At 38.0% G+C, this 16,618-nt stretch overlaps 1 pseudogene; it reads right to left on the reverse strand.

Moving 5' to 3' along the window:
* The window catches only part of LOC132152558 (xin actin-binding repeat-containing protein 2-like), a 32,808-nt pseudogene extending 27,453 nt beyond the window's left edge, over positions 1-5,355 (reverse strand).
* Positions 5,356-16,618: the final 11,263 nt, after the last annotated feature.

The raw sequence follows: 16,618 nt of genomic DNA on the forward strand, positions 1-16,618 counted from the left end.
AAGCTGCAAAGACTAAATTCCCAAACCCAAAGGGATATTCTTTATAAAAGTTAAGACTCGACCACACCCTCCTAAAAGGCCTCTTTTAAACACTCCTCTACATCACTGTGTGGGAAGATTTGCATAACACCGCCCAAATGTTCATGCAAAGAAAGGCAGCGCAGCTTTGATTCTTGCTGTAATATTGATGCTGCTGTCGCCGCCATATCATAGAGACGCTGTGTTTCTGCATAATTCACTGCCTGCTGAAGTCCAAAGCTTGTCTAATTCTTGGTCTCCCTCTCTGTCCTCATCACTGCGTTTGTCTGTCAACCTTTCTGTCTCCATTACCACTACGAGGGGTGTGAATCAAACGCACACTGGTTTCTTTGTGATGTGATGTATCAAGTCAGCAATTACTGTGTAAATCAATGAGTTTGGAAGTATACATGAATTTGACACGAGCGCTCGGTCCTCACACAGTTTAAACGCACAACAGTCAGAATTTATCAGCCTTGATCGTTTGCTCTAATGAGACGTTGACATAACAAGTTTGCGTGCTGCACGAGTGCCTCATTTGCCTCATTGAAATTATATTGGTTGATCAATTTGATGGCACTCAAAGACAGCCGGATGAGAACTGCTGAGTAAATATCGTTAGTCTGCTCAACAGAAGATCTTAAGGCTTGTCTAAACATGACTGATAGTTAACATTGATGAAGCACAATCACGTAGGCTATATTATTTACACCTGGAATTAAAGGGATAGTTCATCCAAACATGAAAATTTTCTGTTCATTTATTCACCCTCAGGCCATCCAAGATGTTGGTAACTTTTTTCTTTAGTAGAACAGTAAAGAAGATTCCTAGCTGAAACCGTGGTCCTTGGTGTCTGTCTTGTGCCATTCATTCACAAGTGGTAATATTGCGGTTTACATCCCAAATGAGTCTCCTTTGATCAGATTTTACCTGTGTGTGTGTGTGTGTGTGTGTCTGTGTCTGTTTCTGTGTCTGTCTGTGTGTGTGTGTGTGTGTGTGTGTGTGTGTGTGTGTGTGTGTGTGTGTGTGTGTGTGTGTGTGTGTGTGTGTGTGTGTGTGTGTGTGTGTGTAAACCGTACCGAACTGGAGAAGCCTGCTCTGTCCTGTTTGGAAATTGCTGCCTGATACACAGCCTTGCGGTTCCTCAGTGGGACAGATTCAGAGTGGGCGCTCTCGTCAAGCGTGCCTGTCCTGGATGCTGTGTCTCTACCTGTTAATGGGAAGAAATCACCAGGCAAAAAAAAAAGAATAAAAACAATTAGATTTGAATATTTCCAGAAGAAGAAAAAAAGAGTGGTGCTTGTCCGTGCAAAAAAAAAAAAAAAAATCATTGGCATAATGCTAGGGTGTCCTGGGTGGTGGCTAAGGAATTGCTAGGATAAACTGTGTGGTTGCTAATTGATATGATCGGCTGCTAAGGGGTTGCTAGGATATTATGAATAGTTTCCAGGGTCATCAGGGTGATTGTTAACTGACTAATAGGGTGTTTTGGGTGGTTGTTTAAGTGTCATATGTGGTTTCTAGAGTTCTCTGGGTGGTTGCTAAAAGTTTCCTAGGGTATTTCTGGTGGTTCTAGGGTGTTATGCATGTTTTAGGATCTAAGGGTTGGTTAGTTGGGTTATAGGGAGTTGCTATGCAGTTCTTAGTGGTTGATAGGATGTTCTTGAAGTTTGGTCTGCTGTGTGGTTGCTAAAGGATTTGCTAGGCTGGATAATATGAGTGACTGCTAGGGTGCTCTGGGTGGTTGTTAACTGATTTATTGGGTCTTCTGGGTGGTTAATGAGTTATTTGAGTGGTTGCTTCTATTTTCCAGTTTGTATTTCAACAGCATGAAGGTAAGGTCATACAAATTTATAAATTATCTGCTCATTTTAAAAACTTTTTGGTTGATTGAAGCCATGTCCACACATACACTGGTATTTTTATAAACAGAGTTTTTCCTTCTTCCATTTAAAAAAGAAAAACAAGAGCATGCCAAACCAACAGGTGGCGATATAGTCTCTACCATAATGCCATGTTGGCCAATCAAAGCCTAAAAACGTTTCCAGTAGGTGGAGATAACAGTGCATGCTCTGACGTTGCAAGCCAAAAACAGTTTTGCTTGTCTACATGATAACACTGCAACCAGAGTTTTTGTAAATATTCACCCTGGCAGAGGTTTTCAAAAATTTTGGTGCTGCGTTTGCGTGTGGACAAATGGCCAAACCACGAAAATAACCACGTTTGTGTGGACAGGGCCTGACGTTTGTTCTGACATTACTTCGAACATTACAATGCACATGGTAGCTTGCGTTAACTCTACAATAAGTAAATCCATTTCACCAGTTAATTTCTCTTCCATGGTGATGCAATAGAGCTACAGCAAAAATGGAAGTTCAAAGATAACATTATAAAGATTTCTCTAACACATAATGTCTAAGGTGTTCTGGATGGTTGCTAACTGGTTGCTTGGGTGTTCTGGGTGGTTGCTAGTGTTTTGTGGGGTTTCTTCTTGGTGGTTGCTAGGGCTGTGTGATATACAGGGACGTGCACAGACATTTTGAGGGACAGGGGCTCAAGTGAAATAAAGGGCACTTCTCATAATTAGTTTTTTTTTTTTTTTTTAAACAAAAAAGTACATATATATATATATATATATATATATATATATATATATATATATATGTATATATATATATTAACGCAACTCTGACTTCCTTTTAAAAAAAATAATTTAAAAAGTTAATTAATTTTATCTTCCTCAAACTCACGCAATTGTTTTATTTTCAAAAGATGTCTACAAAATAATCAGTTCACAGAAACCATTCTTTCCTTAGTATTAACTAGGTTTATAGAGCAGCAAAGGAAACCATTCCACAATGTGCATGTTTTGAACACATTTTCTATGCTACAAGTTTCAAGTATATATGAAGAGTTCAGATGCAAAAGCCTCTAAGTGCCATCTGAAATTTTCTTATGAGCTTTTTTTTTAAGCTCGTATTTAAGTTCAGTAATTTAACTTAAATGACAATTAATAGGTAATTTTCATTGCCAGTAATGTGAAATAAGTGAACATAAACATACAAGCTTGATAAAAATGATCATTATTGAAGGAAATTTCAGATGGCACTTAGAGGATTTTTCATCTGAACTCTTCATATTTAGAATAACCTAAATAACTGCATCAAACAGAGGGGCGTGTTTTACTAATAATTTCTCAATAATAAATTCACCAATTTAGATTTCTAAATTTCAGGGGGAAAGACTCTTGATGTAAGTCTGGGGACTTCTGTATGCAAATTAGGCGTCAACTAGTTAAAATGCGCACATTTGCATCTAATTGACAGGGAAATGCAGGTAAATAGGATAAACAAAATAACTAAAGCATATCACCTGGTGGTGATATATGCTTATTTTATTAACTTATTTTATTACGTGGCTTGGTTGAATTCCAATGTAGAATGCGGTCTGTTATAACCAACAGACCACTGTGTGGAGTATAACAGACCGTTGCCATGAAAAACAGAGCATTGCTATGGACTCACAGGATTCTAACCGTAGAGACGGAGCAGACTATTTTCTTTAGCGGAAGCAATACAATCGGGTTTAACAATCGGGGGAGAGGGAGAGGGAGCGCTTCAGATTTCCTGACCTGATATTTAGATACTATATTTCAATAAATATATTTGTTTGAAAGGGAAGCTGTGTGCAAACAGAAATATATATTATTTTTCAAAAATAAAAAAAAAGCATCCCAGAAAAAAGGGCACTTTCTCTCCAGGAATAAAAAGGGCAGGTGCTCAAGCCCCCTTTCATGTCTATGTGTGCACGTGCCTGGTGATATATATTGTCTATGATAATAGAATAATTGTTGTTTGAATGATATGAAAAAACCAAACAGAGTATGAAGAATATCAAAAGCTTTGGGAGTCCGCTGTCCATGGCAGTCCTACTGTAAACCTATCAAAATACCGGCACAATAATACACTCAGCAAAATAATGTCTAATTATCGTTATTGAGAAAATTCTAGAAAATATATAGATATAATGTTTTTCATTTTCAAACAGCTCTAGTGTTTGCACCATTTTTTTTTTTTTAGGGGGAGGTCGGGGCCTAGTGGTTAAAGAGTTTGACTCTTAACCCTAAGGTTGCGGGTTCAAGTCTCAACACCACGACTGAGGTGCCCTTGAGAAAGAAACCGAAACCCCAACTGCTCCCCAGGTGCCGCAGCATAAATGGCTGCCCACTGCTCCGGGTGTGTGTTCATGGTGTGTGTGTGTTCACTGCTGTGTGTGTGCAATTTGAATGGGTTAAATGCAGAGCACTAATTCTGAGTATGGGTCACCATACTTGGCTGTATGTCATGTCACTTTGTCACTATGTTGTCATTTTACGTACAGGCCCAGGTCAAAACCTTCCACAGAAAAGTAACGTTACACCTCTCTCTTCACAAACAGTGACAGATTAAAAACTTAACATTCAGGATTTATTCAAACCACCAAGCATAAATATGAACAATACCAATAGTGATGCTTGACTTGGCAAACACTACTAAACCAGGTCACTAGTGCATACAAGCAAGATTAGCTGCAAGGCATATTGAAAAATAGTCAAAAGAGCATTCTATAATTTATCCCTTGATGAATAAATAAATCTGCACTACTATTTGAATGCTTTATCCACAGATTTATAGGTCCTTTGTTAAAACAACGCATAGATTAATGCACCAGGTTTTTTAGGTGGAATGTGTCTCTTAAAACTTCAATGAAGACTGATAACAGCAATCTGTGATTCATACAGTGGTTTCATTAAGACTTTAATTGTGTTGCTTATTAAAAAAAGGAGATAAATTGCTTTATCCACAACAAATGACAGGTCACTAATGACTCGACAATAAAATGACACAACATTCTCCACTCGACAGCCCGGGCTAAACTAAATAATCAGGAATCCTGTTTAGTATTCAGCCAAGCACTTTACAAGGAGTTCATATTCTTGGATGCAGAGCAGATATGGGTTTAATATCACATACGACCACAGGTCATGTTTGCAAAGGTCAAATGGCTGGTCCTACATTTAACTGAGAGAGTTTGCATAGTTATCCAGGTTGCAATTCTAGCTAAAACAACAGGCTATCCATCAATGCCATTTCAAAGGCCAGATACCTCAGAGTAGGTTTTAGGATGAAGTCATTCTGTATTTCTAGCAAGCCTAAACATAGCTGGAGGTGAGACCTTTATGAGAATACATTGCAAGGTGAGGGAGGAACATTCACGACCGAAAGCTTTCTCACGTCCATCCAGAAGCATCACTAAGATCAATTGCACGGTCAGCCCATCACTAACACAATTAGACATTGTCGAATATGAAGACGTGTCTCTCTGGCTGCTGTAAAACCTCATTAAGATAATGAGCTGTTGGCAGCTCGAACTGAGAATCTAATCCCACCCTCGGTGTTAGTGCATGTTTATATTGACGTATAGGCAAAGAAAAAAATGCAATAATGTGGGTGTGCAACTAATCAATTCCTCTAAAGGACTCAAATGTAAACTGAATTTGAGGTGTGTAATAGTCTGTCACATGTGACTGAACACGTTTCTCACATACAGCACAGCAAATGCAGTTTTGTAGTGCATGTTAAGAATTTTTTCCACTCCTCTATGATAGACTCTGAACCAAAACCTACCAAGCTGCCTATCTAGACAGCATTTTAGGGTGTCCCTGTATTCATAAGGAATGCAACGTATGTGCTGCAGGAAAAAATCCACCAAAAATGGCAAAAGGACAGTCAATTATGAATTTAATACAAAATAAATGTATATTAATTGACACATACAGCATAAATACAGCATATAAATAAAACAGCAAATTACGGAAGTATTTTTACAAGAGCATAATTTCAGTCTTTTTTAACTTCAGAGTTTCATGTTTAATCTTTAATTTGTTATTTAGCATTTCTGTTTCGAAGCTAGTTTGTTTAACTGAATAAAATCATTCAGAAATTGCTAGTAAATTTCACAATTAATTACAAGGAAACATTAAAGTAGAAAGACTTAAATTGTATTTTTGTAAAATGTAATAATCTGTTTTATTTGTAACTTTTAAAAATTATTTTTCAAAGTGTAGTTCAAATTGATTAAAAAAGACTTAAAGGTATTCATAATGTATGTTGTAATGCATTATATATTTTCATAAATTGTAGCCAAATTGTAAATGCATTATAATTTGTAAAGGTTTGTTTTTCAGGTTTTTTAATGCATGATACTATTTAAATGTGCAACAATGAATGGTTAAGTATTACAATGTATTGTAACTGTAGTTACAAATTGTCATGAGATCATGCAAATGCATTATAAGATGCATTACAAAGCATAATCAATGCATTAAAACTACTTTTAAGCAAAGTGTCACCAAATGATTTTACTCAATATTAGTATTTATATATATTTTTTATATTGAAATAGCTGATATATGTGTGAGCACTTTTGTGTGGTGCTTCATTAGGTTTTTAATCAGAGCTTATTTTTTTAAGGGCAGCATTGACTTTTTGAATAGATCAGACATACTTTGAAACGGAAGAATCAGTTGCTCTAACAAGCACTTTCAACAAAAAAGTAGAAAGATCTTTTTTTCTGAAGAAAGCAATTAAAATAAATGATTGTGCTCTGGATGTGTTAGCAAATGCATGAATATGAAATGCGGCATGTGTCTTTTTATCCATTCGTGGTTCGTTATTAAGAAAAGCATTCACAGCACTGACGGCAGCATTGTGGGAAATGCTTTGGTGTCTTCATTAGAGTGACAGTCTAAGCCAGGGATCTGATCACACGCAAGTAAACGAAACATTTAGGATGAATGCAAGAATCTGTTGCTGGCTTATGGTGGTGAACAATTCTATTCATATCAAACACACACACACACACACACACACACCAACACATTCATACTGTAAGAGCATCTACAAAACGGTTCTTTAAATAAATATCCAGAAACATAAGAAATACAGAATTTTTTGAAAAGTTCAGAACTAAGGGAAAAAAATATAAAACAATAGATAAGATCAGGGCAATTCTGCTCTGAAATGGAGACTATTCCATAGTTTAGGACAGATAACAGAAAAAGCACAATCACCCCTTCCTTTTTTTTTTTTTAATTAAGTATTAAGTATATTAAGTATTGTCCTCTGTACTGTGGTGCCTGATTATGAATATATTTAAAAACAAACAGCAGAATTTTCAAATTTGACCAGCAGCCAGTGAAGTGAAATCAAGACGTGATACTCTCATATTTGTGCTTTCCATAAAGAAGCCGAACCTCTGCATTCTAAACAAACTGCAAATGTAAAACACATGAGTGGCACCGACATGCAATGAATTGCAGTAGTCCAATCGAGATGTTACAAATGCATGCATAGCCATTTCCAACTTTTTAAAGGAAAAAAAAAATGGCTTCACATTTGACAGAAGACAGAGATGATAAAAACAAGACTTAACCATGATACTTAACTGCTTATCAAATTTTAGTTTATTATCAAACCAGACACCTAAGTTTCTGACACATTTAGTACGTGGAAGTCGTAGTACACGTTTAGTACGGGGAAGTCGTGGCCTAATGGTTAGAGAGTCGGACTCCCAATCAAAAGGTTGTGAGTTCGAGTCCCGGGCCGGCAGGAATTGTGGGTGGGGAGTGTGGGGAGGGCTCCACCTTCAATACCATGACTTAGGTGCCCTTGAGCAAGGCATCGAACCCCCAACTGCTCCCCGGGCGCCGCAGCATAAATGGCTGCCCACTGCTCCGGGTGTGTGCTCACAGTGTGTGTGTGTTCACTGCTCTGTGTGTGTGCATTTCGGATGGGTTAAATGCAGAGCACAAATTCTGAGTATGGGTAACCATACTTGGCTGAATGTCACTTCACTTTCTTTCTTCTTCTTCTACTATAAGGTGACAGAGATGCAAATTCAAAATCATGCACACACAGTGTTCATTTGAGCCAAACACAATAAATTCAGTTTTACTCTCATTAAGGCTCAAGAAATTAGCTGCAAGCCAAAGTTTTAGTTGCTTAAAACAATCCAAAATAGACTTTATGGTCTGCTTGTTATCAGGTTTCAAAGGGATATAAATTTGGGTGTCATCTGCATACAGGTAAAAAGAGACCTCATATTAGTCAAAAACAGACCCTAGAGACAGCATATAAAGGATAAACAGTACGGGACCAAGAAATGAACCCTGGGGAACACCAGACCTTATATAATTTTTTTCTTTTGCATTTCGATTGAAATTTTTTTTGTAATAGTAGAAAATATGTATAGAAAATACTACTACTACCACACACACACACACGCACATATATATATATATATATATATATATATATATATATATATATATATATATATATATATATATATGTATATACATACAGATATGAATGTATAAAAAAATATTTTTCATAATTCCAAATATTTTAATAACACCTCCCATTTTACAGTAGGCTTCAATTTCTTCTAAATTTTATTTCTAATTTATTCTTTTGCTTTTGAACTGAAACATCCCCAAAACATTTTCTTGATAGGTTTTGTGAGATTCACCCAGTTATAATCGTATAACATTCATTATAGAGTGCACTAATGGTTGGCGACTGTCTGCAGTTGCAGTAAAAACAGCGAGGCTTATCATGATATAAAACGCTGTATGGCAGCACGATCAGCAAAATGGACTCTTCATTAACTTTTAATGATTTCGTTCCATTTAAAGACTTTATACGGCACTGAAGCATTTATTAAATAGGTACATAAAGATGAATCAGATTTAGTGTTTTGGTTTCACACCTGCAGTTGCGTAGAAACTGGAAGTGCTGGAAGTTTGGTGTTTTAAATCATCTGTAAATGAAATATATGCTTTAATGGCTTTGAATGCTGCAATGTTTGGTCAGGCATTACTATGTGCTCCTAAATGTTATTCCAGTGTCACATCTGGCAATTTCATTTACTTACTTAATTATTTGTCATGCATCAGAAGCTTTTATCTAAAGTTTAAAGCACACTTATTATCTCCCTGGAGCAAACTGGGGTTAAGTGCTTTGCTCAAGGGCACTATGGAGTTTTATGCATCATCTCCTGTGGGTTTTGAGTCTACAACCAAGCAGTTTCCAGTCTGATGCTTTAGCATTATACTACACCTCCTCTGAATCATGAATTTTACTTCAGTAATGTGGCATATTTCTGTGAAACAGGGTTTTCAACGTCAAAATGGAAGATACTTGATTTTATAGATTAGGAATTTATGGGATCATGAAAAGTGAGCATTACATACCAGAATATAGTCATATGGTTGGAAGAAAACTGTTGAAGTAAAGCCTGATCAAATCAAGTCTCTGAACTGTTGGTTTCTAATAGGAGCTCCTACTTTTTCAGACGGTGGTTCAATATTTTCATTTTCACTGGGAGAGTCACCACATCATATGATGTTGATTATCAAAAAGACATACATTGTTTTGTTTTTTTGTTTTGTTTCTTCAGACATTGTAAACATACATTGAAACAGCCAATTGTACTTTAGCGTTTACTTAAAAACATATAATATATAATAAAAAAGAATCAGAATCAGAATCAGAAAGAGCTTTTGCCAAGTATGCTTGCGCATACAAGGAATTTGTTTTAGTGACATAAGCTTCCAGTACACAGAGACAACAACACACAGACAAAAAAAAAAAAAAAAACACATTACAAAAAGGAGAATTACAAATTGGCAAATAAATAAGTGTATTAACAATTGTGCTATAAATGATAATGGAATAGGATTGAGTGAGATGCAGGAATGTTCTAGGATGGAGGGTTAACAAATAAATATAAGGATATTGCACATTTATAAGCATAATTGGGGAGCATTTAACTGTTCATGAGGTAGATTGCCTGGGGGAAGAAACTAGTCTTCTTGTGCCTTGCTGTTCTGGTATTTGCGGCTCTGAGGCGCCGGCCAGATGGCAAAAGTTCAAAGATGGGGTAACTTGGATGTGAGGGATCCAGAGTGATTTTCTGAGCCCTTTTCCTCACTCTGGATGTATGCAGTTCTTGAAGGGTGGGCAGAGGAGCACCAATAATCCTTTCGGCAGTCCGAACAGTTCTTTGTAGTCTTCTGATGTCTGATTTTGTAGCTGAGCCAAACCAGACAGTTATTGAAGTACACAGGACTGACTCAATGACGGCTGAGTAGAACTGTTTCAGCAGCTCCTGTGGCAGGTTAAACTTCCTCAGCTGGCGAAGAAAGTACAACCTTTGTTGGGCTTTTTTCACAATGGAGTCAATGTGATTGTCCCACTTCAGGTCCTGAGAGATGGTGGTTCCCAGGAATCTGAATGACTCCACTGCAGTCACAGTGCTGTTCATGATGTGTGCATGAAAGTGCAGGGGGGTTTCTCCTAAAGTCCACAATCATCTCCACTGTTTTGAGCGTGTTCAGCTCCAGGTTGTTAAGACTGCACCAGACAGCCAGCTGCTCAACCTCCTGTCTGTAAGCAGACTCGTCACCGTCCTGGATGAGGCCGATGACTGTAGTGTCGTCTGCAAACTTCAGGAGCTTTACAGAGGGGTTTTTAGAGGTGCAGTCGTTAGTGTACAGGGAGAAGAGCAGAGGGGAGAGAACACATCCCTGAGGGGCACGTGTTGGTGGAGCAGCTGTTTGACATGAATATCCCCAGTCTCACTAACTGTTGTCTATCTGTCAGAAAGCTGGTGACCCACTGACAGATAGAGCTAGGAACAGAGAGCTGGGTCAGTTTGGTCTGGAGGGTTGTTGGGATGATGGTGTTGAAAGCCAAACTAAAGTCCACAAACAGGATCCTCACATAAGTCCATGTTTTGTCCAGATTTTGCAGGATGAAGTGCAATCCCATGTTGATTGCATCATCCACTGACCTGTTTGCTCGGTAAGCAAACTGCAGGGGGTCCAGTATGGGTCCAGTGATGGCCTTTCAGATAAGCCAGAACCAGTTTTTCAAACGACTTCATGACGACAGACGTTAGAGCCACATGTCTGTAGTCGTTAAGTCCTGTTATCTTGGGTTTCTTTGGAATGGGGATTATGATGGAGTGTTTGAAGCAGGAAGGCACTTCACACAACTCCAGGGATTTGTTGAAGATCTGTGAAAAGATGGGGGCCAGCTGGTCAGCACAGATTTTCAGACAGGCTGGTGTAACGCCACCTGGGCCTGGTGCTTTTCTTCTTTTGTTTTTCTTGAAGACCTGGCGCACATCATCTTCACAGATTTGAAGAGCAGGAGGTATGGAGAGGGGGATTGCAGGAGGTGTTAATGGTTGTGTAGGGAGATGGTCAGAGTGGGTGTTGGGGGTTTCAAATCTACAATAAAACTCATTCAGGTCGTTAGCAAGTCGTTGATTAGCCTCAGTGCAAGGGGATGGTGTCTTGTAGTTTGTTATGGCTCTCAGTCCTCTCCACACTGAAGTTGAGTCGTTGGAAGTAAACTGGTCTTCCAACTTTTTAGCGTAGGTCTTTTTAGACACTCTAATCTCTTTGTTCAATGTGTTCCTGGCCTGATTGTACAAGACCCTATCCCCATTTGGGGAAGTCGTGGCCTAATGGTTAGACAGTCGGACTCCCAATCAAAAGGTTGTGAGTTTGAGTCCCGGGCGGCAGGAATTGTGGGTGGGGGGAGTGCATGTACAGTTCTCTCTCCACCTTCAATACCACGACTTAGGTGCCCTTGAGCAAGGCATCGAACCCCCAACTGCTCCCCGGGCGCCACAGCATAAATGGTTCCGGGTGTGTGTTCACAGTGTGTGTGTGTGTTCACTGCTCTGTGTGTGTGCACTTCGGATGGGTTAAATGCAGAGCACAAATTCTGAGTATGGGTCACCATACTTGGCTGAATGTCACGTCACTTTCACTTTCCTGTAGGCATCCTCTTTGGCCTGATGAAGGTGTCTGAGTTTTACTGTAAACCATGGCTTATCATTGTTGAATGTTAAATAAGTCCTGGTAGGAATGCATATATCCTCACAGAAACTAATATAGGATGTTACAGTCTCTGTGAGTTCGTCCAGATCGGTGGTAGCAGCTTCAAAAACACTCCAATCAGTGAGGTCAAAACAAGATTGTAAATCCTGCTCTGTTTCGCTGGTTCATCTCTTCACAGTCTTTACTGCAGGTTTAGCAGATTTAAGTTTCTGCTTGTAGGATGGTATAAGATGAACCAGACAGTGATCAGAATGTCCCAAAGCTGCTCGTGGAACAGAGTGATATGCATCCTGTATTGTGGTGTAACAGTGATCCAATATATTACTGTCTCTGGTGGAGCATGTAACATGCTGTCTGTATTTTGGCAGTTCACGGGAGAGATTGGCTTTATTAAAGTCCCCAAGAATGATTAAAACAGAGTCCGGGTGTTGTTGTTCTGTGTCTGTGATCTGCTCAGCGAGTTTCTGTAAAGCTGAGCTCACGTGCGCTTGTGGAGGAATGTAAACACTAACCAGAATGAACGAGTGAAACTCCCGCGGCGAATAGAACGGCTTGCAGTTGACAAACTGCGTTTCTAGATCAGGACAGCACATCTTCTTTAACACAGTTACATCTGTACACCACCGTTCATTGATGTAAAAGCATGTCCCGCCGCCGCGCGATTTCCCCGTTGATTCTGCTTCGCGGTCCGCTCTGAAAGCCCGGCAGATGGATGCGCTGTCCGGTATGGCGTCATTCAGCCAGGTTTCCGTGAAACACAGAGCAGCAGAGTGAGAGAAATCCTTATTTGTCCGAGAGAGCAGAAGGAGTTCGTCCGTTTTGTTGGGTAGAGAGCGGAGATTTGCGAGATGGATGCTAGGCAACGGCGTTCAAAATCCGCGCTTCCTGAGTCTGACGAGCGCTCCCGCTCGCTTTCCCCGTCTGCGCGTCATGAAGCGCTTGATCAGCGCCGCTGCTCCTCCGATAACAATGTTCAGTAAAACGTCTGAATAATTGAAATCCCATTTGAAAAAAAAGCCCAATTGTTTTAAATAATGATTCTTATTACTATATTTTTCAGCAGCCCATATCATATAGTACATTTTATTTAAATAAAATAATAATAAGAATAATAATAATCCTTACAATAATAATAATAATTATTATTATTATTATAAAATATGCCCATGTAAAAAAAAAAGTCCATGTCAAAGAGAAAATGCATAGATATTGAAAAAAGAGCTATATCACACACTCCTATTAATACAATATTATTATTGTTATTTAGGCCACTTATTAAAATGTCTGATGTTAATAATATTATATATAATTAAATTAGTGCATGTAAATGAAAATGATAGGTGTATAGGGCTTGAATATAGTTATTAGGGAAAATGGCTAGATTAGATAGATTTTAACTAGATTTTTGCTTACAAATGTTAATCAAGTCAAATCAAACATTTTCAGTCTATTTGTAACAATCACTGTTTGGTGACATCAGTGTGTTCTATGGTTTTCCATTTCAAAGGAAATTCATAAATAATGACATACTGATTCAAATACTGAAAATATTAATAAATAAATTAAATTTTAGAGCTATATTATAAAATATATCCATGTTTATATATAAAAAAATCCATGTCAAAGGAAATGCATATATACTGACATACTGGCTGAAAATATGAATAAATAAAAGAAAAAAATGTAGCTACTGTATATCACCCACTCCTATATATACAATATCCCTAAACAAGTTTTAAAAAAAAGCCCTGAAGTCAGAACACATTTCTAAAATGCACAGCAACACATTTCTAAAATGCACAGCATCATTTGATGCATGATCATGAGTGGAGGTGCATAACATCAGCGGGTAAAGAGTCTGTTTAGCCACGTTGGAGTGGAGGGGGGGCATTGCTGTAAACATAACAACCTGTCAAGAAGGATGAGCAACCACAGACATCCACCACCCAAAATAAGCCTGGTAACAGCTACGCTTGCACTTCAGATGCATTTAAATGCAGCTTTCTGTTAGAGAAGATGATGGAAGATCCTTGTTCTTCATATTTAGGACAGCGCTTTATATGGCAGGCTTAGTTTCCTATTGCTGGCTGAAAGCTTCCACCTTGAGATCATACAAATCCTCACGACTAAAGCGTGTCAACAATCCAAGGTTATCTTGTAATGAGTTATGTACAGTCCAGAGCTTACATGACAGGAAAGTGAAATAATCTAGGCACCAAGAAGTCGCAAAAATAAATCTAACTTATTTTAAACCAGGCTGGTGGAGTCTGGTTTCTGAGAGAGCTGGAGATCCACAACCTGTTAAACTGAATGTCTGATAAACTGTTATGAAAGATGGAGAAACTGCAACGATATTGTGTTTATATGCAGGAATTGAACTACACATATTTCAGTGATTGTGAGGCTACCTTAAAACTACAGTTTCCCAAACTAAACTAAAATTCATTACACTACAGTATACAAGCAATCAGAGAAGTATTTATCTGGTACAAAAACCAACAACACTGTAAAAAAAAAACCGTTTGAAGTAGTAAATAAAGCAAAGATTATTAGAATACAATTTTTTTCTTTTTTTTTGGGGGGGGGGGGGGGGGGGTTACAAATCAACTAACACATACAGTAAAATCCACCAGACATCTTTTATTGCTGAATATCCAAATATGTCACAGTGCATAAGTAAACCTGATTATGGCTTTTACTTCTACATTAGTTCTCCAAAACTGATACTTGTGCAAATACTCTGTTGAAGTTTGTAATTATTACATTGTCATCGTTTTGCTTTAGCGGGTAACTAAATTAACATGCAATATTTTAATGGTTCTAAAAATCAAGAGATTCTGGGATCTCACCGAACACTTCAAAACGCTCTCTCATAAAACAAAAACTTTCTGAGAGTCAGTGAAATTAAATTTGCACAAAGTCAATTTTGTTAATTGTTACAGAAAGAGTGAAAGTATAAGAACATTTACAGGCAAAATTAAAGGACACTGACAGAATAAATCAGGTGAAAAAGAAACAAATAACTTCTTAATGAGAAGCTTGTGTTCTCATTCATTAAGACAGAGCCTTTAGAGACCGACATCAGTCTGGAGGAAGATTGCTGGTGGTTCAAGCAAAGCAGGTTTATGACCAATTCAATAAACCGCTCAATATGGGATTTCACAGCAAAATGAAAAGGCTTTTATTAACAAACATTGTACAAACAGGACAAAACCAGTTCTAGCCCTGGCAAAACTTACTGAAACGATACTAAAGCTCAATGAGTGGTTGCAATGGTGTTGCCAACCACCCTCTCTTTCAAAGCAATCTGTGGGATTCTGTTCATCTATTTTATCATCCACTGAGTAAAAATCAATAAGAGTATTTATTGAAAGGAACAACTCTCCTTAAAGGATTTCAGTGTTCACAGCACAAACAAGCTAGTTGAAAAACTTCACAAAGTTGAAAGAAAGAAAGAAAGAAAGAAAACCACAACAGGCATCTAGTTAGGACCACTTTTTCTTACAGTTATATAAATCATTATGCTATATATGAAGTTGTAAAATAATCATAAGAATCACTCCCTACAGCAAACACATGCAAATCTCTTTTTTTGTCATCACAGGGCAAGTGCTGGTAACTAAAGTAATGTGTCAATCGACTAGATGTCTAGAAATATGACTAGAAAACTCCCTGTGAAGTCATCCTTTCCAGCACATTTCCTTTAAAATACAATTACAAGCACAATGTTCCTTATTATCTTTTTCAGACAAACTAAGCCGATCGATCAGTCCAGGGAGCCGTCACACTCACAGACTACGTGTCAGTCCCAGGAAGAGGAGGGTTAGAGATCCACAGATTGGGTCTGTAGTTTCCTGCCTGTTCATGTCGTCAGACTCGCCAGCAGTCTGGTTTGCGTAGTTCTCCAGAGGCTTATGGAGACCAGCTCAAGTGGCACCCATAAACGTAATGCATATTCAGCAAGCCTTCAAAAGCAGCTGCTTTTATTTCAGACCATCTTCTTCTCTCCCTTCCCATCGTTCAGTCCTGCGCACTGCAAGCAGGGCCTTTCTTTGTTTTTTTTTGTTTTTTTTGGAGGCCTTCATGCCTTTCACGTAATGCTGGAGAAGCAACACTCAGTGTGTTTCTTTCTCAACTTCTTGGTCAAATCAATATTGTGATCGGTCATTAAAATCAACATGCTAATGCTGCACTATGAAATGATTACAACTGCATCTAATCTGAAAGGTTAAAGCCTACTATATAATTTTTCATCCACAAACTTCTGAGGCCTCTAAATTGACCAACTTAGCTGAAAAACCTGTTGCACACAATCTACTACATGCTTTCTGTCATCTAATTGGTAGTTTGATATTTTTATTTTTTTTTTATCAAGTAAACAGCCTTTTAGTATAATAGTACAATTTAGTATAGTTGTACAAATGTCCAACTTTACCTTCATGTTTTTATGCTGTGAAATCTTTACTGATTTGTAAAGTAAACCTATATAACTTGTATATTGTTAGTAATATGTCAAGAACACTAACAGGACTGTTCCTTTGATTAACCATAAATAATTTAGCATCTTCTTAACATCTTTACTTCTGGCTTTTAAGGAACATTTATTTGTTCATCTCACAGTCATTATTGTATTGCATTGCATTA

This window comes from Carassius carassius, chromosome 11, assembly GCF_963082965.1.
Source record: "Carassius carassius chromosome 11, fCarCar2.1, whole genome shotgun sequence".
In the NCBI taxonomy this organism is placed as follows: Eukaryota; Metazoa; Chordata; class Actinopteri; order Cypriniformes; family Cyprinidae; genus Carassius; species Carassius carassius.